The sequence below is a fragment of the Canis lupus genome, chromosome 13 (genome assembly GCF_003254725.2).
Source record: "Canis lupus dingo isolate Sandy chromosome 13, ASM325472v2, whole genome shotgun sequence".
In the NCBI taxonomy this organism is placed as follows: Eukaryota; Metazoa; Chordata; class Mammalia; order Carnivora; family Canidae; genus Canis; species Canis lupus.
In genome coordinates, this window is record NC_064255.1 from 25082369 (window position 1) to 25108551 (window position 26183).

Below are 26183 nucleotides of genomic sequence, written 5' to 3' on the forward strand. Positions count from 1 at the left end.
ATCCTTGCCTTTTCCAATCTCTACAAATTTTCTCTCCACAGATGTAGTAAGAATTGGCAGGCTAATTGACATGACTAATTTTGTCTTTAGGCTCAAGGTCATGGACTATATTAAAGCAACTTGTTCAAATTTCAAATCTCAAACAACCTTGAGAAAATTTGTGGATGAAAAGCAGAAAATCATCCAAAAGCCTTGTCTTAACCTTGGTGCCCCCAAGAAAAGTGGAGCCTGGACAAGTCTTGTAGGGAGTTTATTTTGAAAAAGTGATCCCAAGGAACAGAAAGAGGATTGTGAAGCGTGAAATAGGGAATGAAGAAAACCCTGGCCAGGGTGCACTGTCCAGGTGATCACCCACATGGATAACTGAAGCTCAAACCCCTTAGATCCTTTCTGAGAAACCTTACAGAACACACCAAATAATGGCTGTCTGAGAGATAAATGAGGATATATTAAGCTGCCTGTTCCCATCCCCTGTTGGTTCCATCTCAGGAGAGGCTACCTCTCATACTCTCAGGGCTGCATATACTTCAGAATGTCTGAACAGGTTCCTTTAGATTCAATACATTGGCCAAGTCATTAGAAGCTCCAGGGAAAACTCAAGAGTTAGAGGATGCAGCTGAGGCCAGATGCTGTTGGGTTCAACCTGCATGGTAGCTGGTTACTACAGCAGTAGGTGGAATAGAAAAGGCAGACCAGAAGATATCAGGTGGAGCAAAAGAGATGTCAAGCCAGTCATGGACTTAAGCTATAGCAAAGTACACTGAGGAAAGGTCTAGGCTTTATACACAATGAATGTCCAGCCATTTGTCTAGTATAACCAATTCTCACCTCTAACCTCCCTCTCCTGATGCAGACTCTGGCAATAATTCACATTTGTGTAGCACTTGCATGGCACTTTTATGAACATTGGCTCTGTCAGAAATCTTGTGTTGTAACTAAAGAGTGAATCAGTATTCCTCCCTTTTCTCAGATAAGTGAACCAAACTTAGATATGTTAAGAGAATCAACTGTCTAAGGAAGCACTATCCAATGGAACTCAATGATGGAAGTGTTGTACACATTGTTCAGTACAGTAGCCATTAGCCACATGTTGCCAAAGAACATGTGAAATACCATTCATAGGACTAAAAAACTGAATTTTAAATTTTATTTCATTTTATCTAATTTCAATTTCAATGGCCACACGTGGATAGTGCAACTATATTGACAAAGTGGTAACAGACACTATATGTCTTTTTTATATTGTATTCAAAATATTTTTCACTGGAAGTTCAATGAAGGAAATGTGTTGACTTTCCTCATATTTCATTTTTGTTTAGATATTTAGTGCTAAATTAAACTATTTCACATGTATTCTTGCTATCACCTGGTTGTTTTCCCATCTTTTTTTTTTTTTCTTTAAGAGAGGCAGAGACACAGGCAGAGGGAGAAGCAGGCTTCCTACGAGGAGCTCGATGAGGGACTTGATCAACCACTGGGCCACCTAGGTGCCCCTATTTTCCTATCTTAACTGTGATGTATAAAGGAAGGACTCACTCAGAAATAGCACTGAATAACTAATGTGAGCTGAAGCAACCAGAATCTTCACAGGAACAGAACAAAGGACAGCTTCTCCCCTCCCCTCTCCTTATCTTGTTTCTTGATTTCAACTTTGCACTTGGACACAAGACCATTTTGTGCTTCCATGCATGGAGCAAAAAAATCTTGCATGCCTAAAAATTATAGTACATGCCTTGTTCTGCAAGGTACCTTAAGATACCATTTGTATAAGGTGAGATGCATAATTTGGAGGCATCTGTTCCTAATAAATAACAGATTTGGAAGATTCTACCTCAAACCTTCAGAGTTTTAATTCCACAACTTTTTACTTCATATCTTACCACTTCTTAATTCAAGTATGATAAGTATGTCAAATCCAAGTATATTCAATAAATGATTCAGGAGCTACTAAGTTACAGTACAATTGTTACTTAAATATTTATGTGTTGTTTAGAGGGAAAGAGGCATTTTAAATCTAAGACAATCATACATCATCCATCCTGAATTGTTAGAACGAGGCACCTCTCCTTCATGTATTTTTCAGAAAATAAGCTTATTGTAACCTTTAAAGACTCTATAGTTTCTAAAATCCTATCCACTTTTGCTGGAAGTTTCTGAATTCCTGAATTCTGAAAACACTCTACTCTTTCTTAAACAGAATGCCAACATTTTACTCTTTTATCCATTCACTTATTCATTCATTCTTTCAACAAATATAAAATGAACATCTCACATAGGCCACGCATGGTGAAAGGTTCTGGCTCTGTAGTACATCAAGCAAATAAGTCATTCTGCCCTCAAGGAACTCAACAGTCTTGAACCCCTAGCCTCCCATCCTGCCATTATTACTTAGAACAGGATAAATATATTGTAAATATGGAATAATACAATGACATTCTGGAACAGTGCTTTTCTCATAGAAATCCAGCATGAGCTGTTTAGGTGATTTTAAATTTCCCCGAAGTCATGTTTAAAAAAAGCAAAGGGAAACAGGAGAAATTAATTTTAATAATATATCTTAACCTAATATATCCTGATGTTATCGTTTCAATTATATTAAATATTTAAAAATTATTAATGATGTATTTTATATTCTTTTTCATAATCTTCAAAGTTCCATGGGTTTTTTATATATATAGCATGTCTCAATTCAGACTAGCCACATTTCAGATGCTTAATAACTACATGTGGCTAGTGGCTTCTGTACCGGACATCAAAATTCTCGAGGTAATAAAGAATGAATGATTAATTGCCCCTTCATTAAATGTAAGTAGGCATTTAAATATTTGAACTCCATATGCCTGCTTGTCCTAGTTTCTGACCCCCCACCACCACTCAGCAGTCAGCTTGTTTTCCTTCTTTTTTGATATAAATGTGCTATCTTTGCAAAGGCCAGTGTCTCCTATTATTTATTTATTCTTATAAACTGATATAATCAATTTTCCTACAATTGATAATAAGATAGCCCTGCCTAAAACAGGGCTCTGTTCCTTAAAGCTCTGAGTAAGGGTTAAAGAGACATTTTGTGAGCAAATCACCTGAGTATTAATGTATGAAATTTCTAACACAGGTTTGATTTCCTAAGATGACTTTCACTTCTCTCTTTCAGCCACTTTCTGGATCACTGGTTCCCAAAATGTGGTCCTCAGGCCAGTAGCACCAGTAGCACCAGCATCACCTGGGGAATTATTAGAAAGGCAATGTCTTTTCCCCATCCCAGACCTACTGAATCAGAAACTCTGGAGATAAGTTCAGCAATCTATGTTTTAACAAGTCCTCTGGGTGATTCTGGTGCCTGCTAACATTTGAAAATCATTATTCTAGAAAAATCAGACTGCTATATACATGGATTTGACATGAATAAGTATTCTTTTACTCTTTTTAAATTCAGTATTCTAATTGCTTGCAGAAGTATTAAAGAGCATTATTTTTTTCTCTAAAACTTGATGTTAAAAGTTGTGTTGGTTAATATACATATTAGCTTCCTATTGTTACTGTTACAAATTACTGTAAATTTAGACACACAACACAAATTTATTTTTTAACTCTTTGATTCTATTTTATGTTTTTTCCATCATAAATGAACTCTTTAATCCCCATCCCCTATTTCCCTGCATCTCCCTTCTGGTAACCACCTCCTCTGGCACACTTCCTTTCTGGCAACCATTGATTTGTTTGTTCTTAACTATAGAGAGAGATAGTGAATTTTTTTTTCTCTCTCTCTCTGTCTCTCTCTCTCTCTCTCTTTTTCCCTTTGCTCATTTGTATTGTTTCTTAAATTCCACATATGAGTGACATACAGTATTTGTCTCTCTCTGACTGACTTATTTCACTTACTTCATACTCTCTAGCTCTATCCATATCCTTGAAAATGGCAAGATTTCATTCTTTTTTTATGGCTGAATTATATTCCATTGTATATATATATGCCACATCTTCTTTATCCATTCATCTATCCAAGGACAACTTGGGCTTTTTCCACAGTTTAGCTATTGTAAATCATGCTGCAATAAATATAGGGGTGCACATATCCCTTTGAATTGGTGTTTTTGTATTTTTTAGGCATATATGCAGTAGTGAAAATTCCTGAATTGTAGGGTAGTTCTATGTTTAATTTTTTGAGGAATCTCCATACAGCTTTCCACAATGGCTGCACCAATTTGCATTCTACCAACAGTGCAAAAAAGGTTCCTTTTTCTCCATATCCTTGCCAACACTTGTAGTCTCTTGTGTTGTTGATTTTAGTCATTCTGACAGGTGTGAGGTGATATCTCCTTATAGTTTTGATTTGCATTTCCCTGGTGATGTGTGATATTGAATATCTTCTCATGTGTCTTTTGGCCATCTGTTTGTCTTCTTTGGAGAAATGTCTGTTCATGTCTTCTGCCCATTTTTTAATTAGAGTACTTATTTGGGGGATTTTGAGTTTTATCAGTTCTTTATATATTTTGGATACTAACCCTTCATCAGATATGTCATTTGCAAGTATCTTCTTCCTCTCAGTAGGTTGCCTTTTAGTTTTGTTGATTGTTTCCTTCTCTGTGAAGAAACTTTTTATTTTGATGTAGTCCCAATGGTTTATTTTTGTTTTATTTCCCTTGTTTTAGGAGACATATCTAGAAAAATGTTGTTAAAGCCACTGTTAGAGAGATTACTGCCAGTGCTCCCTTCAAGGATTTTCATGGTTTCAGGTCTCAGATGTGGGCCTTTAATCCATCTTGAGTTTATTTTTCTGTATGGGGAAAGAAAGTGGTCCAGTTTCATTCTTTTGCATGTGGCTGTCCAGTTTTCCAAACACCATTTGTTGAAGAGACTGTCTTTTTCCCATTGTATACTCATTCTTCCTTTGTCAAAGATTAATTGACCATATAATTGTGGGTTTATTTCTGGAATTGTGATACCTCCAGTTTTGTTTTGCTTTTTCAAGATTGCTTTGGCTGTTTGAAGTTTTTTGTGTTTCCATACAAATTTTAGGATCATTTGTTTAGTTCTGTGAAAAATGATGTTGGTATTTTGATAGGGATTGCATTAAATTTGTAGATTACTTTGGGTAGTACAGATATTTTAGCAATATTTGTCTTCCAACCCATGAGCATGGAATGTCTTTCTATTTCTTTTCATCATCTTGAATTTCTTTCATCAGTGTTTTATTGTCTTCAAGGTACAGGTTTTTCACCTTTTTTGTTTAGGTTTGTTCCTAGATATCTTATTGTTTTTGGTGCAATGGGATTATTTTATTAATTTCACTTTCTGCTGCTTCCTTATGAGTGTATGCAAATGCCACAGGTTTCTGTACATTAATTTTATGTCCTGCTACTTTGCTGAATTCATTTATCAGTTCTAGCAATTCTTTTGGTGGAGTTTTTTCTATATATAGTGTCATGTCATCTGCAAATAAGGAGTTTTACTTCTTCCTTTCCAATTTGGATGCCTTTTATTTCTTTTTGTTTAATTGCTGTGGCTAGGACTTCCAGTTGTGTTAAATAATAGTATTGAGAATGGATATCCCTTTCTTATTCCTGACCTTAGGAGGAAAAGCTGTCAGTTTTTCCACCATTGAGTATGATCTTAGCTGTGGGCTTTTTGTATGAGGCCTTTATTATGTTGAATTATGTTCCCTCTAGACCTACCTTGCAAAGGGTTTTTTATCATGAATGGATGTTGTACTTTGTCAAATACTTTTTCTGCACCTATTGAAATGACCATATGGTTTTATCCTTTTCCTTATTGATGTCATGGATCAGGTTGATTTTTTGTGAGTATTAAACTACCCTTGTATCCCAAGAATTAATCATGTTGAGTGACTTTTTAAAATACATTACTAGATTTGGTTTGCTAATATTTTGTTGAGGATTTTTGCATTTATATTCATGAGAGATATGCGCCTCTAGTTTTATTTTCTGTGTGTGTCTTTATCTGGGTTTGGTATCAGGGTGATACTGGCCTCATAGAATGAATTTGGAAGTTTTCCTTCCTCTGGTATTTTTTGGAATAGTTTGAGAAGAATGGGTATTAACTCTTCTTTAAATGTTTAGTAGACTTTGCCTGTGAAGACATCTGATCCTGGAGTTTTGTTTTCTGGGAGTTTTTTATTTTTAATTTAAATTCCATTTGCCAACATATAGTACATCATTAGTTTCAGATGTAATGTTCAATAATTCATCAGTTGTGTATAATACCCAGTGTTCATCACATCATGTGCCCTCTTTAATGCTCATTGCCCAGTTACCCCATCCCTCCCACCCAACTCACTTCCAGCGACCCTCAGTTTGTTTCCCAGAGTTAAGGGTCTCTTATGGTTTGCCTTCCTCTCTGATTTTTCCCCACTCAGTTTCTCCTCCTTCCCTTATGGTCCTTTGCACTATTTCCTATATTCGGCATATGAGTGAAACCATCTGATAATTTCTTTCTCTGTTTGACTTATTTCACTTAACATAATACTTGTTAGTGGCATAATCTCTATGGCATAAATCATTCGGCATAAATCTCTAATTTCATCCATGTTGATGTAAATGGTAGGTATTCATTCTCTCTGATGACTGAATAATGGGAGTTGTGTTTTGTTTTGTTTGTTTTACCAATCAATTTCATTGCTGGTGATTGGTCTGTTCAAATTTTTTATTTCTTCCTGCTTTAGTTTTGGTAGGTTATATGTTTCTAAGAATTTGTTCATCTCTCCTAGGTTGTTTAATTTGCTGGCATATAGGTTTTCAAAATATTCTGTTACAGTTATTTGTATTTCTGTAATGTTGGTTGCTATTTCTCCTCTTTCTTAGTAATTTTGTTTATTTGGGTCCTCTCACTTATGTTTTTCATGAGTCTTGCTGGAGGTTTATCAATTTTGTTGTTCTTTTCAAAGATTCAGCTCCTGGTTTCACTGATCTGTTCACTGGCTTTTTTAGTTTCTATTTCATTTACTTCTGCTCTAATCTTATTATTTCCTTCCTTTTGCTGGGTTTAGGGGTTTTTTTTTTTTTTTTTTTTTGTTCTTCTTTTTCTAGCTCCTTTAGGTGTAAGGCTTGTTTATTGAGACTTTTCTTGCTTCTTGAAATAGGTCTCTATCGCTATAAACTTCCCTCTGAGAACGACTTTCCCTGCATCCCAGAAATTTTGGACCATTGTGTTTCCATTTTCATTTGTCTGCATGATTTTTGATTTCTTGTTGGCCCATTCATTTTTTAATAGCATGTTATTTAACCTCCATGTATTTGTGCTCTTTCCAGAATTTTTCTTGTGGTTAATTTCTAGTTTCATAGTGTTATAATCAAAAAAGATGCATGGTATGACTTCGATTTTTTTTTAAATTTGTTGATACTTACTTTATGGCATATTATGTGGTCTATTCTGGAAAGTTTTCTGGGTGCACTTGAAAAAAATGTGTATTTTGTTGTTTTAGCATGGAATATTCTGAATATGTCTGTTAAATTCATGTGCTCCAGTGTGTCATTCAAAGCCACTGTTGCCTTGTTGACTTTGCAAATTTATTTTCTTACAATTCTGGAAGTCAGAAGTATCAAGTGGGTAGTCATCAGAGAGGGAGAAAAACCGTGAGAAACTCTTAACTCTAGGAAACAAACTGAGGGTTGCTGGAGGAGAGGTGGGTGGGGAAATGGGGTAACCGGGTGATGAACATTAAGGAGGGCACGTGATGTGATGAGCACTGGATGCTATACACAACTGATAAATTATTGAACACTACATCTGAAACTAAATATGTACTATATGTTGGCTAAATGGATTTAAAAAAAAAAAAAAAAAAAAAGATGGGACACCTGGGTGACTCAGCGGTTTAGCCCCTGCCTTCAGCCCAGGACGTGATCCTGGAGACCCGGGTTGGAGTCCCTCATAGGGCTCTCTGCATGGAGCCTCACATCGGGCTCCCTGCATGGAACCTGCTTCTCCCTCTGCGTGTGTATCTGCCTGTGTGTGTGTGTGTGTGTCTCTCATTAATAAATAAGTAAAAAAAAAATTTTAAAAAGAAAGAAAGAAAGAAAAGAAAGAAAAGAAAAGAAAAGAAGAAAAGAGAAAAGAAAAGAAAAGAAAAAAAGCTTAAAGAAAAAAAAAAAGAAGAGATACCACGTAGCCTCACTAGTCTAAAATCACAGTGCCAGCAGGTCTGTGCCCTTCATGGATAGTCTAAGGGAATCTGTTTCCTTGTCCTTCCAGCTTCTAGAGACCATGCACATTCCTTGGTTTATGGCCCTATATCTTCAAAGCCAAAAACAGTAAGTCCAGTCTTTGTCAAGTCACATCTCTATGCAGCTCCTTATTCAGCCTTCCTCTTCCTCTTTAAAGTGCCCTTGTGATTACATTGGGCCCACCTGGATAATCTAAAATAATTTCCCCATCACACATTCAACTGATTAGCAACATTAATTCCATTGACAATGTTAATTCCCCTTTGACACTGAACCTAACATATTCATAGGTTCTGGGGATCGGGACATGAATATCTTTGGGAGCCTATCATGTTATAAGATAATGAGCTACTGGCATATCTTAATGAAAGAATTTTTAAAGTTATTTACCTTCTGCATATTTTTAAATTCACATCCTTCATTTTTCATTGGAGTTGCAAAGGAAGTAATTACTTGCACTTTGTAAATCTCAGTATTTATATCACTCTTAAAATTACTTAAGTGAATTTAGATGTTATGGTGATTTGGTATAGCCAATCATCCATTTAATTTTTTTCAATACATGTATAACTTTCTTCCTGAGAGTTGAAATTGTTTATCATTTCTATTTTCCTTGAAAGTATGTTTTTATTTTCTTCCTGAGATTCAGAGAATATTTATTAACACAATATATTTTCATGCTTTAAGGTCTTCCATTGATAATCCCAACATACATGTCTATAACAAAATTATATAGACAGATAAGTGGATATGTACATATGTGTGTGTGTACCATTCCCTGGGATCACTATGCTTTATGATTTAAAATTTTTCCTCTATATTGAATTGTTAATGCTATTAATATAAATAAGCAATCAAGCTAAAATGTTATGTATTTCATAAATATTTTTAAATTAAAGAGTAAAATTTTGTTGGAAATATTTTTTTGTTATGGATGAGGATGGAGAAAGAGCAAATTACAGTGTCTTGATTATCTTAAACTTTTCCAAACAATATTCCACACTTTAGGACAACCTTTCATAATACAATTCTAGGCAGTGAGAGGCAAGTGTTTATTTGGGAAAGTGGAAATGGTTCAACAGAGAAAGTCAAGGTGATCTCTAAGAATCATCCAGATGCACAGTCAAAACAGAGTGAGTCTCCTGACAGGATACAGACAATGCAGCCAATACAATTATAAATTCACTATGCATTTTTTTCTTCTCTGCTTGGAATCACACAAAATAGGATATATCAGCATTCTAATGATCGTAGGGTACAATCTTTAGTACTACAAATAGTATGTCTCCGTGGGTGAGGTCATATGTCTTATGCATCCCAACTATCAAAAATAAACAACAAATCCCCATCAACCATGCTCGAGGAAAGATTAAGTTAGTTCTCAATGACCTCTAATGAAAATGTTATGGGGAAATTATTGTCATTAGGAAAGGAGATCAAAAGGCAGGAAGGCCCCCAAAAAGTAAGAAAAAGTATCATAAAGTTGTATTTTAAAATTAATTAAAATATTTATCTTAGACTTTTCTAACATTAATTATGTTTGTCAAATTTGTTGTGATTTCTTTTCCTATTCTAAGTGAATGCTCATTTTCACAACTAATTCCATATTCACAATGATGTATGCTTTCTAGAAGGGAACCTCTAAATGAATTTTTTAACTTAAAAATACAACTTAATAAATGCTTGTCAGACCGAATTGAATGGAATTCATTCAATCAAGTGGAAGACAATTAATATTAATCAATTCCTTGTGTATGCCAGGCACCCTGTTTAGACTGTTTGGAAACAATATTTCATTCACTTCTCACAAAACAAGCAACTAAACAAAAATATGCAAAACATTATAAGCATGTATTACTATCCACATTCCACTGCCAGGGAAAGGTTAAGCATAATATTCACAGCTAGTCATTCCCACAGCTAGCAAAACAACAATGCAAGATTAGATCCCAGGATTTTGGAGAATAAGTAGAGCTACCACCAAGTCATTATTCATCTCTTCAATGGGTTAGGTCATGGTAAGGGCAACATAGAGCAAACCAGGGGCAGCTAGCTCAATATAGTGGCCGTGGCAGTGGTGAAGAAAAGTATGTACAATTCTACGTGAAATGATCAAGAAAGGCCTCATCAACAAGGCAATCCTTGAACACAGACTCAAATGATATGAGGACTTAGTTTTGCAGATGTCAGAAGAATAAGCATCGTAGGCAGAGGGGGCAGGAAATGCAAAGGTTCTGAGATGTTCTGGGAGTGTTCCATGAACAAAAAGAAGGGTGATAAAGAAGAGTTGGAGGAGGGAACACATGCAGCTCCAGCAAGGTGTGGTATGCAGCTCCCATAGCCTCTGTCAACTTCTATAAGAACCCCAGCTTCTGCTCTGAGGAGATTCCAAAGGCACAGGAGGATGCAGAGAAGCACCTTGATCAAATTCACATTCTCCAAGATGCCTATCTGCTGGGTAGAGACTAAGCTAACAGTGGGTCAAGGATGGAGGCAGGGGACCAGGTAGGAGGCACCTGCAGTAATCCAGGTGAGAGTACAGACACAACAGCAGTGGTAGTGAGAAATGGTCCAGTTGTGGATGTGTTCTATAGACAGAGCCACAGCATTTGCTAATGGCATCTGTGAAGTATAAGACAAAGAAAGAGAAGTTGGGATTATTCCAAGGGGTTTTTTTGTTTGTTTGTTTTTTGGGTTTGTTTTTTTTTTTTTTTTTTTTTTGACAGGGGGAGGCAGAATGACTGAACAACTGAAAGAATGAAGTTTCCATTTATTCTAAGAAGTTATTGTTCTTGATTCTTTTTTGTTGTTGTTCTTGATTCTTTATACAAATGATCTATAATCTTCATGTCAACTCAACCCTACAGGCAAGGTGGCAGAACCAAGGGCAGAAACAAGATCCTGCCCGCCCTAAAGCTCTACATGTACACTCAGTAGCAGCTCCATAACCTTGGGCAATAATAGTTTACTTTCTTAAAGGATGTGCCTGGCACAGTGCTGAATCCTCTTGCATCGATTTCCCATTTAATCCTCAAAACAACCCCACTGGGAAAGGATTATCCATCTGCATTTTGAAATGAGGAAACTGAGGCCTATGCCCTGAAGAAGCACCAGTGCCAGCTGGGCAGCACCCTTTCCCCCCAACCCTTCCAAACTTCCTAAATCTGATTACCTCAAACTTTCCTTTTTGTTACTCCATAATTGCTTCCTGCAATTATTCAATGGTATTTTTTTCTTCTTGTCTTTGCAGTACTCTCACATTTATTTAACCAATTCACTATATTAAATTCCATCTGTTAAAATAACTAGAGTGATTTCTATTTTTCTACCAAGAGAGTGATTCCATGTTTACTTCCACCAATGTGTTGTGCCTCTCCCAAGGCGCAGGTACTGTGCTAAGCACTGAAGACATACACATAAAAACGACAGAGACCCTGACCTCAGTGATGCCAAGGAGCTAGACAAACACATGCCACACTCAGTCCCTGTAAACCAGTCAAGCCGTATGACAAGTTAAAATGCAAGAACTGTCAACAAAATGTAATGGAAATACAGGGGACAGGAACTGATTCTAACAAGAAGAATCTTGCCAGCTGACAACAGGGCTCCTCCTTGAAAGAAGAATGGAATTTAATGGGAAAAAGAAGGCAAGGGTAAGTAGAGGCAAAGGCAACAGCAAGAGCCGGAAAGAGGGGGAATGCTTAGAATGACAGAGAAAAGCCAGTAGCTCAGCAAAGTAGGGACTGCACCAGGTGTGTGATGATGGAACAGTCTGAGCCTGAGGCAGGAAGGAGAAAGGGGCACTTGGACACTTGTTCTTTGAAAGTTAATCAGAAGTTATCAAAAGAATTTGGCCAGAGAGTGACATGGTCAGATCTGCCTTCCCAAAGATCATTCACTCTCACTCCCAAAGGAGGGCAGAAACTGAGCTGTGAATGAAACCCAATGATAGATAATGAAGGTTGCAGTAGGGTAGTGGAGGGGTATGTGGAAGAAGGGTGGATCTGAATAGGATGGATATGCAAAGCTGTTTTGAAGCAATCCCAATAGAAAATCAAAGTGTTATTTGTATTTTCCCTCCATCTGCCTAACAGTAGCCTTGTGCCAAGTAGGTAAGCAGTTTAATCAACTTCATTTTCTTGGTCTTGCCTACTCCTCTCTACTCCCCCTAGAATGCTGGGGACATTCCTACCAGAGGCTCTTCAAAACATATCTTGTTTGGTCTCTTTTCTTAAATCATTGTTCACTTGAACATGAACTCCTTCCAGAGCTTACACCCTGTTTAGGGTATGCAATTGGCCAGTGCTTTGTTGAATTTAGAAATGACTTCTTGAGTCTTGAAGGATGTAGAGATAGATGCTGAAGGAGGACACAGCACGGACTGGGGTGCAACTTGGTTCTGTCGCTTATTGGCCTCAGAAAATCACACCAGTCCTCCAAGCTTCATTTTGCTAATTCATGGAATGGGAATCCTAATATTTACCTCACAGTAAGTGATTTACTAGGATAAAGGAATGAAGTCTATAAGACATATGGAGCTCAGACCACTTGAATGCTAGGTCCCTGAGAGAGGAAACCAGTCTGCTGTTCTCACCAACTCCACATTTATTAAATAGCTATATCATTCAAATTAATACTTGCCTGTCTTGCTTTGTCTTATTTTTTGCTTACTCCTTGTGTGAATGTCACAAGGCTGAATTCCTCTCTGTAGAGTTCTCATGGAAAGCAGAAATCCTGGAGGAAACTCAGTCATGAATTCCTTACACTATGCTGGCATCACTGTGTGCATTTCCCCAAGGCTTTTCACTTATAGGAGTGGACTAACCCTTCTGGGAAGCCAAGGGATGGTTATGCCCACACAACAGGAGAGGAAACTAAGATCCAGGAGGGAAAGTGATTCAAGGACTTTCATGAGACTAGAATAATAAAGCTGCAACTGGAGTCAGATGTGTCCAACTATGTAGCCCCACATCTCCTGAGCCATCAAGTGGCAGTAAGATAGCCAGGATTCTCTGTTGGAGATGTGCTTCAAGCTAACAGAGGACAAGAGGGAAGAGTATCAAGCCCCTCCCCAATCCCAAGGTGAGTGGTTATTCCCATTTGGGACCTATATCTCAAGGCCTCCCTGATTGCAGATTTCCTATATCCTTGAAGTACTGCCTGGGCCACAGCAGATGCCACCACCTTATTTGCAGTTCTTTATTTCCTTTCTTTTTTCTCCCTAATGCACATTGCCTTCTTCACTGTCCTCATCATCCTTACACATCTGCTCATTTCATTTATAAAGGTACCTGCCAACCTGAGGTGCCTCTCCCTTTCTTCCTTTTGGTCCTTAAGCCCCATCCTTCCACATGCCTGTATTAACTGGAGGGGGAAATTAATAAACCTGCCCACATTATTAACGTCACACAGGAATTAAAATTTAACATCTTTCCCTTTTGCCTATGATGAAATACTTTAATTATACTGAAACAAGGTGAGTGCTGAAGGCAAAGCTGTACTGATAGAAACCAGAGTAAAAGCACCCTTTTCCCAAGCTCAACATAGTAGGAGACAGCTTTTGGTGGAGCAAAAGTATGTGGGATTGGAAGACAGGCAGACCCTGGTTCCAATGCCAGTATTTCCATTTCTTCCTAACTCTGTGATCTTGAACTTTGCTGCTCCTGTGATACTAAATTATACTTTTTCTTTTCCTTAGGGACAAGAAAAATCATGTAACTAATTGCATTTTACTCTATGCCCTGGCTACCAGGAAGCTCATAGACTTGTCTAGAACTCAATTTAAATAACAATATAGGACCCAATGATATCTATGTTAATGCTAATTTACCTTTTGGTTTTCATCTTCTCCCCTACCATATTTTCCATGATTCTGGTTTTTATGCTTATATTCATAATTTCCCCTCTTATTAAATAAGCATATAAATGTGTTTTATTCAATCTTTGCAAATCAAGCAGAGTATAAATAAATAAAAATCTCTCTACACTTTAATTTTCAAACCTATAAAAGTGGTTATAAGCACCTACTACATAGCATTGTTATGAAGACAGAATGAAATAAAGTTTTTAGCATAGCCTTGAACATGGAAGATGCCTATTAAATATTAGTGCTCTCCTTCCCTTGAGAAGGCAAAAAGTTGGCTGATGTATGTGGCCCATTTAAAACATTTTCAATAAGATGTGACAGATCTGAGGCATGGGAACATGTAGCCAAGTTTAAAAAATCTCACAGATGCATGAGCATCCCCCAACCTGTCCCAAAGCTGGGTGTGACAATTCCACTCTTCTACTTTCAAGACTGTCGAAGGCTACACTGCAAAGTCATAAAGCTTTACGTGATGTTAATGTATAACAGGCCACGATCTTGGGCAAGTTCTTAATCTCTCTTAAGTCTCTGTTTACTTGCCTTAAAAATAATAATACTACCTCTCTGTTTAGTTCTACTGAAGATTATGTAAAATGAAAAACATGGTTTGCTTAGATCATGCTAAGTGGTCAATTAAGGTTAGCTATTAACTTTAAACTCAATAATTAGTACTATTGTTATTGCCAGTATTTTACATTACCTTACCTCCTCTAATCTTCCCAATTTAGAAAGGAAGGCATTATTTTCTACATCTTGCAGCTAAGAAAATTGAGGCTCAGAAACGTTGCATGACTTCCACAATTTAAAAGTTGTTGGAGTGGGCCGCCTGTGTGGCTCAGTTGTTGAGTGTCTGCCCTTGGCTCAAGTCGTGATCTCAGGGTCCTGGGATAGAGCCCTATGTCGGGCTCTGTGCTCAGTGAGGAGTCTGCTTGAAATTCTCTGTCTCCCTCTTCCACTGCCATCCCCACTCACACATGCAGTCTCTGTTAAATAGTAAATAAATCTCTTTTTGAAAAAGCAGATGAAGGTTCATGTTTTTTAAAAACATTAAAACAAAAGGTGATAGAGATTGATAGAGAAATTTTGCATAAAAATTTAGAGTCACCTAAAGTTATAGGACAAACTTGGGAAATAACTTCAAGTCCAGTGCACACCAATTTAGAATTTCACACATATTGGTCTAATACAGAATGCCCATTGCCTAGCGTAACACCAATTCTTTATTAAGGAATAAATGATATACAAAAACTGTACATATTTAGTGTGTACAATTCAATGAGTTCAAATATATGCAGACACTCATGATACTATCACCAATATCAAGGTAATAAACATATCCAACCTCCCATATCCTAATGTCCCTTTAGTGTTGTTGTTGTTGTTGTTGTTTATGTGTCTGTGTTTTGTTTCCTTGGGGTGAGAGTACTAAACATGAGATCTACTCTCAACAAATTTTAACATACACAAGATGGCCTTGTTAACTATAAACACTACATTGTACAGCAGACCTCTGGACCTTGTCCATCCAGCAGAACTGAAACTTTATACTCATTGAATAACAACCTCTCCATCTTTCCCTTGCCTCAGGCTATAGCAACCACTATTACATTCTCTGCTTCCATGAATTTGACTGGTATAGCTACCTCCTATAAGTAAAATTATGCAGTATTTGTCTTCCTGTGGTTGGCTTATTACATGTAGCATAATGTCTTCCAGGTTCATCCATATCATCCCAAAAGGCAGGATTTCCTTCTACCTTAAAGCTGAATAATATCCCATTGTATGTAGACACCATATTTCTTTTATCTACCCATCTGTCAGGGACACTTGGGTTGTTTTCATATCTTGATTATTATGAATAATGCTGCAATGAACATGGGAGTACAGATATAAATGAAAACTTCAATGCAGAAGTAAAAACAATGCAAATGTGGAGTCACACTTGGGAGACACACTAACTCATTTTAGGTTAAGAAGAAAATTACATTCACATCAGCTTACTCCTGCCTAGAGCTATCTGTTTTTCTCTGAAAAGAAAAGCACTGAGTACCACTGAAATTGCTTCACCTTGTTTGGAGTCAAAATAGATCTGGGCTCAAGTCCCAGGTTTTAGCATTGTTAACATATTAAATCTTTGTTATCTTAATGAATACATACCACTTAAGCTTAAAAAGAGATAAGCAACCCAACTGCTCCAGTCCTTGAGTGTAGGCTGCATGGAATTATAAATCAATTTTTTAAAAAAGTACTCATCAAAGAATCAAAGATCTTCGCTTGTTCATGCCAAGATAAGTTTCAAGGCAGGTGCAGTAGGATTCGTGTTATTTATAGAGAGAGAATTATAACTGGGATGAAAATGTCCTTTCCAACCAAGAAGAGACTAGGACATTTTCTTTCCATATTATTCAGTCATGTCATCCATATCTATCAGCCCACCACATTTTTCTCTCTTAAGAAACCTTCAACTTATTCCATGCAAAATGGGTTCTAATATGAGCTGCCTTGTCATATCAGGTAGATATCATAAGTATTATATAAACTTCTATTTCTGCAAATTTTCATAGGGATTCTCATGTTACCTACTACTTGGAGATTTAGAAGATTTGCATTGCTTTCATTCACCCTCAAAACTCAGCATGATTTGTTCAAAATTTTACTAGTCAGCATTGAAATAAAAAAATGGTACATCATGCACAATGATAAACTACCCCATGTGGTTTGGATAAATTAAATACTTTAAGCTTTCAGTCTCCCTAATGATTTGGAAATGAAACAGCTGTGATTTATGACTCTAGCTGATAGGCTAGATCTGAAGTTTACACTTTGAAAAATGCCGTATTTAAATCCCCCTATAAATAAAAAATCATATTGCTCTAAAAATCTAGCCTAAGATATGCATGTAATAAATTAGAGATCCTCATGTTGGGTGGGGACTCATCCAACATCTCATCCTGGACATCTCCAGGACTGATGGCTTTCTTCTTTGAAAAAATTGCACTGTGTGAGCCAGACTGCCTCTGGTAACACGGAATCAACAGTTGTTGTTCCTTTCTGTCCATTTATTTGACCATCTTAATGACTGCTGTCAGAGCCAACCTATATCAGGTTAGTTGTAAGGGTGACCTTATTGGTTTTTAAGTCCAGATCAACTATTATGAATCAGGTGGTCTCCAAAGTCTAATACAAACATCATCCTGGCTTCTTTGTGCCTTTTTGTTTGTTTGCTTAAATGACATGTCTGCTCTTGGCTTCTGCATTGAGGCAGCTTACAGAAGCTAAGAAAAAAAGAAGAAAAGGGGGGAAAGCACTTGGAGGGGAGTCCATTGACCTCGGGTCCAGTGTGGCCTCTATCTCTCCCTTCCTTGTGATTTGGTGTTAATTCCTCGCCCACTCTGAGATCTTTATATTGAAAGGATGGTATATTTCATGCCTAAATCCACTTCTTTCACTGACAATTATAGCATAACACTTGGACTGGAGCAAAGGTAACTTCAAATTCTTTGACAAGCTGCTTATTCTTTCTGCCTCCCAATTTCCCCAAGTATAGAACAGAAATAATTGTTCTTACCACACAGAATTTGCAGGAAGACTAGAGGAGAAAACATATGCACACAAAGTACCACAATTCTTGGCACATAGTTAACCAATGTTCAAAAGTACTCATCATTATTTTTATAATAATCATTACCAATATTTTCATTATACTGCCATCAATCACCTGCCATTAAGGACAGGAGGAGGGGGGGAATGAACAAGCTTCAGGGAGGACGCAACACCAAAGCAAGAGCCATCTCTCATGTTTGTTTCAGAGGCCTAACACCAAAGCCAGCTTGTGGTAAATGGAATAAAAAAGTATACTGAGTCTTCATGACCTATGGGACTTGCCAGAGGTTGCCTAAGGCCTCACAGACCTGGACCTGAATTCCAACTCTGCCACTTACTAGGTCTTGGAACTGGGTAAGTCATTAAACATTTTGAGCTCAGTTTTCAAAGCCATGGGGTGAGTGGTAATACCTACCTTATATGGTAGTCATGAGCATAAGTAAAACTGTGGCTGGAAAGCACTTCACATCCTACCCAGCCCATAGTAAGTGTTCAAAGAATCAAAGTTGCTACTGTTACTCTGATGATTACCATTATGGCTTTTCTGGCACTGTTTCCTGGCCCCACTAAACCCAAAGCCATTCCCTCCCTGTGTCTTCAGATTTCCTCTGGAGTCCCATCCCTTCTATTCAACAGGCCCACTTGACAGGCCCTTGTTCACTAGCTCGCCTTCTGTTTTTCTCTGCTTCACTTTTACAGAAATCCTCAGCTTGCTGAGAAGGGCGCTTGTCTCATTCATGATTCATGAGGCATGGAGTATACAGATGGCATTATATAAATGTTTAATAATCACCATATGGTTTCCCCAGAAATTCTGTCACTCATTGATGAATCCAGACTGAAGGCTCCTTGTTTGTGAAATAGAAGGCAGACCTCCATTCTCTGCTCCCTTCCCCTGCTGTGGGTGCACCATGAAACAGGGAAATGGTACACACCAGCCTGGGAGGTATTAGGAGAATGCCAGATTTAGGATTATGAACAAATGAAGCCCCCCCGCCCCCATACTGGCTATTACCCTTCTGTGTCAAAGATAGCTTGGTTGCTCCTGTCTTATACTGATGCCTGTTTTAATTATTCCATTACAGGTCAGTGTTTTAAGTTGGCGAGGTATCCATGAGGTTTTCAACTGGGTCCACTTCTACCATGATCTCCTTTCTCCTGGCCGTTTCTTTAAAGGGCCTTGTGACAGCCCTTTATTTGTGAGGCTCTGCACTTGCGGATGGAGTCGCATATGGAATGAGGGAAACGGCACATTTGACAAATGGGAATCATGATTGTCTGGCCTCCTGACAGGTGTTGATGTGTTCTCCTGACCTGTAAATGTTGCAGCTGACTGATTACAGTAATTGATTGAGAAAACATTTGTCAATAGCTTTCTAATGAAGGAGAGAGGTGAGGAGGAAAGATTGCTGGAGCTCCTAGGAGCTGGATTTCACTTAACAGAAGGAGCACTGAACCATGTTCTAATCACTGAATTCCATATCCCCATCTATAAAATGGAAATTCCATTCATCTGGTCAACATTTGTGGAGTACCTACTATGTGCTAGATAAGAGGTCAAAAGCTGGTGATTTATAAGTAGAATATGATCCTCATACTTGGTCTGTGTCCTGCTTAGTTGATCTGCACCATCCTTTTGTTACAGTTGGAAGCAGATGGCCGATATGTAAAATCAGGATATTTCACATTAAAAATATAAGTTTCTGGAATCCCTTGGAAAAACCATTATTTGGCAGCACTGGGCCTGTACGTCTGCAAGGCAACATTTGTCTCAACTTAGGTAGCCACTGCCTCTTGGAAATGGGCTATATGCCCTAAGTTTGTCCATGTTCCTACCACTCCATGATTATATCTATTAGTGTTAGCAGTCTGGGTCCTCGTAGGATTCCCAGTTTGAGATCCTTGGTTTAGATTCTGAAGATACAAAAGTGAAAAAAAAATGATTCTGGTCCCTGGCCTTAAATTACTTACAGCAGTAAGTAATTTACTTACTACAGTAAATACTAAATTTCTAGCAAAGAGGAAAATTAGGCATTCTGGTTTAGTAAAGATTCTACACAGTAAAGCCATCCCATATCTGTCATGATGGCTACCATATGTAAGAAGCCATTTTCAAAATCTTTGCAATACCATCTCCTGTGGTGCCTGGGGTTGTAGTTGCAGGTCTACATATGAAAGCAGCATGCATGGGCATGGTTTACAATTGTGTCACCAGACTGCCAGTGGCCTCAAGTGGGTCATTCACTTCCCTAGGAATCCTATTCTTCTAGATGCAACAGTGTAAGGGACTGGAAAGTGTGCCATAAACTCTAATGCTCTATACTGGGAGCAGTAAACTATGACAACCTGTTTTTGTACATAAAGTTTATAGCCTCATGCATTCCTTTATGTATTGTCTATGGTTGTTTTCACATTATGACAGCAGAGCTGAGTGGCTAGAACAGAGATCATGTAGTCTATAAGGCCTAAAATATTTATGAGCTACCCCTTAAGAAAAAATTTTGCAAACCTCTGCTCTCTATAGAAATTAGCTATAATAATAATAATAATAATAATAATAATAATAATGATAATAATAATACACATTATTATTGAACATGATTTCCTCTGTCTTGAGAAAGGCTTTCAGTATTTGCAAAGCCTATGAGTCATTAGTATGACCCTCACTTTTCAACAGATTCCTTGTGTGCTGAGATGCATTACTAAGCTTTCTGCATGGTGGAGCTGCTTTATCTTTCATTGGAGGAAACTTCTCTACAATTGGGCTATGGAGTGTGTAAGGCCTTGAACAAAGCTTGTCCCATCCCCATCTCTTCCCGGAATGACTTACTCCTTAGGCCACCAGAGTCAGAGACATTTGATAGAGTTAAGAACTATAACTTGTTTGAAACTCTCCTACAAAATTGCACCAAGAGATGGGTTGCAAAAAAATGAGAGGCAATGTTGCACCATGGTTAACCCTAGCAGATGACTACTGAGTTTCAATCATTTTTCCATGACTTACTAGTTGCATGACATTGAGCAAGTACTTAACTTTGTTGTGCCTCATTATCTTCATCTGTAAAATGGGAAGAATGTAAGACTCATCTCACAGAGTTTTGTGAAGATTTCATGGGGATAGTAATCACAAGACAGGGAATAGAGTTTGTAGTATAGATGCGTATGTGCATGTGAGTCTATCAGGTCTGGTGTGATGCCATCAGTGCCCTAACTTCAGAATATAAACTCCAGGGCAGTGTTTTAAAAGTATGATCATCAGGACATCTGGTTCAGAAATGTGTGGGCTTCATTATTAATGCAGATTCCAAGGCCTCACCCCAGACTTCCTAAAACAGCATTTGATGTTGAGGGAAAAGTGTCAGACTCTTTGCTGTAACAAGATCCCCAGATGATTTTGATGAACCCCCAAATTTAAGAATTGCTACTCTAGGGATAGCAGCCTCCTCTTTCTGCACATTATGGCACACACAAATTCTGAAAAAGGCAGTGAATCTGTGTCCAACACAATGCGTGACAGGCCAGATAAGAGCCAGTGGCATGAATTATGAATCTCCTCTTGTCAGAGAAAACCCTTCAGGCAAAAAAGACCTGCTCTGGCTTTTAATGGAGTTGAGATAAACTGGGTAACCCAAAGAGTTCCTCCTCTGGACAGCTGCCTCATGAGACAGCTCTCAGAATCACTTCCTGCTCCAATGCCCAAACCCACACTTCAGCTAATTTAGTCCAGATGGATTCCCACCCACTGTTCATTACACATGGGCGTTTTAGTGGGTTCCCAGTGCAGCTTTAGTTCCTCTCTTACGGGTCCTCTTTTAATGGATGAGGACACATGTGTAATGAGAACACTGAACATGCAGAACTCATAGGGTTTAGTCATAAAATTGGTTTTTGGGGTTTTTTTTCTTTTTTTGTCCCCAACTGCCCTCTTAAGCTCACTCAGTGAGGCTAATAAGTCTTCCCCTGCCACTGAGGGAAAATTCAGGTCATCCCATGGTTATAAATCTCAAATGGACAGTCTTCATTCAGAAATTTTAAAATGCAGTCCAATACATTAATCAAAATTTTTATCTATATTCAAGAATAAGACTCCTCTTCCACCTGGCCCACCCCAACAGCCAGAACCTATGGTAGTCAGGTAACCTGCCTTGGAGAAGGATCACTTCTTGCTTTCTTGTTTGCCAGCTGCAGTTATTTCTGATCCTTGCTCCCTTTCAGATGAGGGTGGAAGACGGAAGAAAGAGAGGTAAGAGGAGTCAAAAGGTCCTTACTTAGTACTATTGTAAAATAGCTCTGCTGTCTCTGGGCCCAACAGACAAATCCTATGAATTCTATACTTTTCACAAGGCCAGTTCCAAAATGAGCTAGATGCCCTAGCGGAGATCATCAACTGCACCCTCAGTTCTATGGGACCTAGATTCATTCGAGCACATGGACAGTGCTCCTCCCATTCCATGAACTTATGCTGAGGTAGCCCTGTGGGTAGGTAGCAAAGTGCTTGAAGCCAGCTTTCTCCCATGTGCCCATTTCTTTTTTTTTTTAATTTTTAATTGTTTTTTGTTTTTTTAATTGGTGTTCAATTTGCCAACATATAGAATAACACCCAGTGCTCATCCCATCAAGTGCCTCCCTCAGTGCCTGTCACCCAGTCACCCCCACCCCCCGCCCACCTCCCTTTCTACCACCCCTTATTTGTTTCCCAGAGTTAGGAGTCTCTCATGTTCTGTCTCCCTTTCTGATATTTCCCACTCATTTTTTCTCCTTTCCTCTTTATTCCTTTTCACTATTTTTTATATTCCCCAAACTAATGAGACCATATAAAGTTTGTCCTTCTCTGATTGACTTACTTCACTCAGCATAATACCCTCCAGTTCCATCCACTTCAAAGCAAATGGTGGGTATTTGTCGTTTCTAATGGCTGAGTAATAGTCCTTTGTATACATAGACCACAGCTTCTTTATCCATTCGTCTTTCGATGGACACCAAGGCTCCTTCCACACTTTGGCTATTGTGGACATTGCTGCTAGAAACATCGGGGTAAAGACTGCTAACTCTGGGAAACGAACTAGGGGTGGTAGAAGGGGAGGAGGGTGGGGGGTGGGAGTGAATGGGTGACGGGCACTGGGGGTTATTCTGTATGTTAGTAAATTGAACACCAATAAAAAATAAATTAAAAAAAAAAAGAAAGAAACATCGGGGTGCAGGTATCCCAGCATTTCACTGCATCTGTATCTTTGGGGTAAATCCCCAGCAGTGCAATTGCTTGGTCATAGGGCAGGTCTATTTTTAACTCTTTGAGGAACCTCCACACAGTTTTCCAGAGTGGCTGCACCAGTTCACATTCCCACCAACAGTGCAAGAGTGTTCCCCTTTCTCCACATCTTCTCCAACATTTCTTGTTTCCTGCCTTGTTAATGTTCCCCATTCTCACTGGGGTGAGGTGGTATCTCATTGTGGTTTTGATTTGTATTTCCCTGATGGCAAGTGACACAGAGCATTTTCTCATGTGCTTGTTGGCATCTTTTGCCCCTCTCAAATTGGCTCTGTGCAAGGAAGTGGAGTCCCTTCTCCTTCATGCTGGAGTCCTATGGAGGGAGTCAGTCATCAGTCCACAGCTCCTAGATACACACATCAAATTCCCTGAATGGTCTCAGGGAAGCCCCATCGCCCTTGGCTTGAAGTGAGGAACACACTCCCGCCACCTTGGAGAGGAACTCACAGCCTTTCAATGAATCTCTGGAAAAATCTCCCTCATATAGTCCCCTCTCCATTTGCTCCTGGTCATTCTAAATTCCACTAAGGAGAGAGGAGCTTTTCAAGAAAATTGGTTCTCAAATATCCTCTTTGAAATTCCTCTGTGTCGATGTTTGATATCAGCTAAATCTTAAGCTCATCAGTCTAAACTTCCAAGTCTTCAGCTGTGTCCAATGTCATCATGTTATTTTTAAGATGATTTCTGAGAGAAGCATTTCCCAGAATAAAGCATGTAAAGTCTAAAAATCACTCTTTTAGACAAATATCAGTTCATACCAAGTACTGCAACTAGCTCAGAGTCCAAGCATGGGCTCAATTTCAGCAAAATTCTAGAGAAATGCCAACACCTGCAGACAACCAAGTCACTCTGTTATTTCCAGAAGGCCAGCCCCACAGCATGTGAGATGATGCTCTGTCACCTCTAGCGTGTCATTTACCATCCTGCAGTGACTGCTTACTGCCATTTCCCTGTTAGACTAAGGATTTCTGAGAACACACCTGTATCTTATTCATCTATCTCTACATCTCCAAATACTAGCAAAGATTCATCACTCGGAAGGCACCATATAAAGATTAATTGAATGGAATACAAATATTTTTTCCCTTTCCAATCCCACCTCTGACCAGTCCTTTCAGCCACATTGAGGGAGAAATGACTGATACCTGATAGCAGCTTAACACAGTCTATTTTTCTAGGCATATCTATGAATATATGAAGGCATTAAAGAAAAAGTATAGAGTTGATACTGAAACTTGAGGAGTTAGCTTTTCTTTTCCTCTAAAGTCACACCATGTGGTATACCATCAAAGGAGAATCCCCTACCTCTGTTACATTTTATTGCACATGTGGACCAGGTACATCCAGGTACACCCCTAGAATACAATATAAATTACATGACCTGGCCAGAGATCCTTCTGAGGCACAGATTTCTTGTTGCTGGTTATTTTTTCTTATTTTCTAAGAGTGCCTCCTTTGTGCTACTTCAAATAGGTTGTTGGGCTTCGAGGAAGCAAGTCAAAGCAAGTGGGATAAGGGAAGGCTCTTCCTATGAAAGTCAACCACAGACTGGAGAGATTTTTAAGAAGCCCCAGAAAGTAGCATCTACACCCGTGAATGCAGCTTCTCTTCTCCTGAGAATGAAATTACTTTATTGCACTATTCACCGAGTCCTCCACTTGATCTGTGCTCTTACAGCATTTTGCTCATCCCTCAAGCAAAGCATTTATCATGCTCTGTTATGGATAATTCACGAATGTCTGTCCCCTCAAGACTCAGAGCTCCTTTGGGGAAGGAACTTTATCTTATTTATCTCAGAAAGCTGAGTACTTAAAACACATAGTTTTTGTTAAATGGGTAGATGTTAATATTTGTTACATGGATGAAACGATGAATGGATGGAAGGATGGATGAATGGGTGGCTGGACAGATGGATTTATTTCTTGCATATTTACAGTGTGGAAATTAGAATCACATAGTGTCTCTGTCTGCGCTCAAAGCCAGGTAGTGATCATGAAGGATCTGGAAATAATGCTGTTCTCCGCCAACAGCTGCAACAATATCTCACAATGGCATAATATTTTGAAATGTGTATGTGTTCAGATGAGTAATTTTTATATTGAATCCCTTTTAAGATTAGGACGCAGACTATATATGAGAATATCTATATGATAAAGTGTTTTTTTAACTTTTTGACAAACGAAATTAAATTTTTAATTTAAAAATTGTATTTAATTGAACTGACTGAATAGATTCTTAGATTGAGTATCTACTTTTGTTTTTGTTTTTGCTGCCAATCATCCAGTTGTCCTTCAGATAACCGTACTTTGATTGTTCTCAAAGAAACCATGCCCCCATCAGTCTTGTATGACTTAGGTGAAGTACTACATCAATTGAGCCAATCACAATGTTTCCTTTTCCTGGTCCTATACAGAAAGATTCAAGTTTGGATATCTGATGCAATCAGAGCCAATGAGTTATCACCAGATTTTTGCTTAAACTTCTAGGAGACTCTAGTTCATCTGGTTTAACTTGAACCTGAAAGAATATAAAGTCTGGTTACTCAGCAGCCATCTGGCTATGATAAGGAGGCAATATTTGTCTAAGAATGATTTTAACTTGGAGAACCATGTAAGAAAGAGAATGACCAGATCATGATTTTTTGAGTCTTTGAATAAAACTGTATTATAAATCAACTCTACTTCCAGACTATATACACGATTTTTTCAAGTATAGAAAAAGTCATCTGCCCACTTAGTTTAAGGGGGGAAAATGTGTGTATATTCATATATAAATGATTCGCTGGTCCTAATGGCTTCATTGATCTTATCAGAAAATGGATCATAGTAGGCTCAGATTTTTATAACCCCAGTTACATATATGGATAAGACTATAATATTTTGAGAAGGCTGTGCATAGACTCATCTTCCACAAACAATAATGTGCACCTACTCATCCAAGCATTGTACCATACCCCTGAGAGACAAATACCATATCTGTTTTCTCAAGGAGCTCACATGTTTAATAAAGGTTAGATTTATAAACAACTAACTATGATACATGTGAATAAACTATTCGGGAAAAATAGTGTGGTAAGAGCTTAAGTGAAGAAGGGATTGCTTCTGATGTGCAAATATTCTTCCTAATTTATAGTTATAAAATGTGTCAGGACGGTAAGTGAGTAAATGGATAAAAAGGCGGGTTTTTTCCTATGCTGACTATATACTAGAATCACCTGGGGGCTTTTAAATAAATCTGATGCTGAGACCCCCCACTCCTATTAAAATAG

The 26183-nt window shown here is 38.2% G+C and overlaps 1 long non-coding RNA gene across 1 annotated transcript in view; it reads left to right on the forward strand.

Annotated features, from left to right (window-relative positions):
- The window catches only part of LOC118351572 (uncharacterized), a 36592-nt gene extending 17035 nt beyond the window's left edge, over positions 1-19557 (forward strand). Inside the window, exons 2-3 of the long non-coding RNA XR_004807204.2 lie at positions 17853-18000; positions 18732-19557. This is a non-coding gene — a long non-coding RNA (uncharacterized LOC118351572). The remainder of the gene's footprint in view (positions 1-17852; positions 18001-18731) is intronic.
- Positions 19558-26183: the final 6626 nt, after the last annotated feature.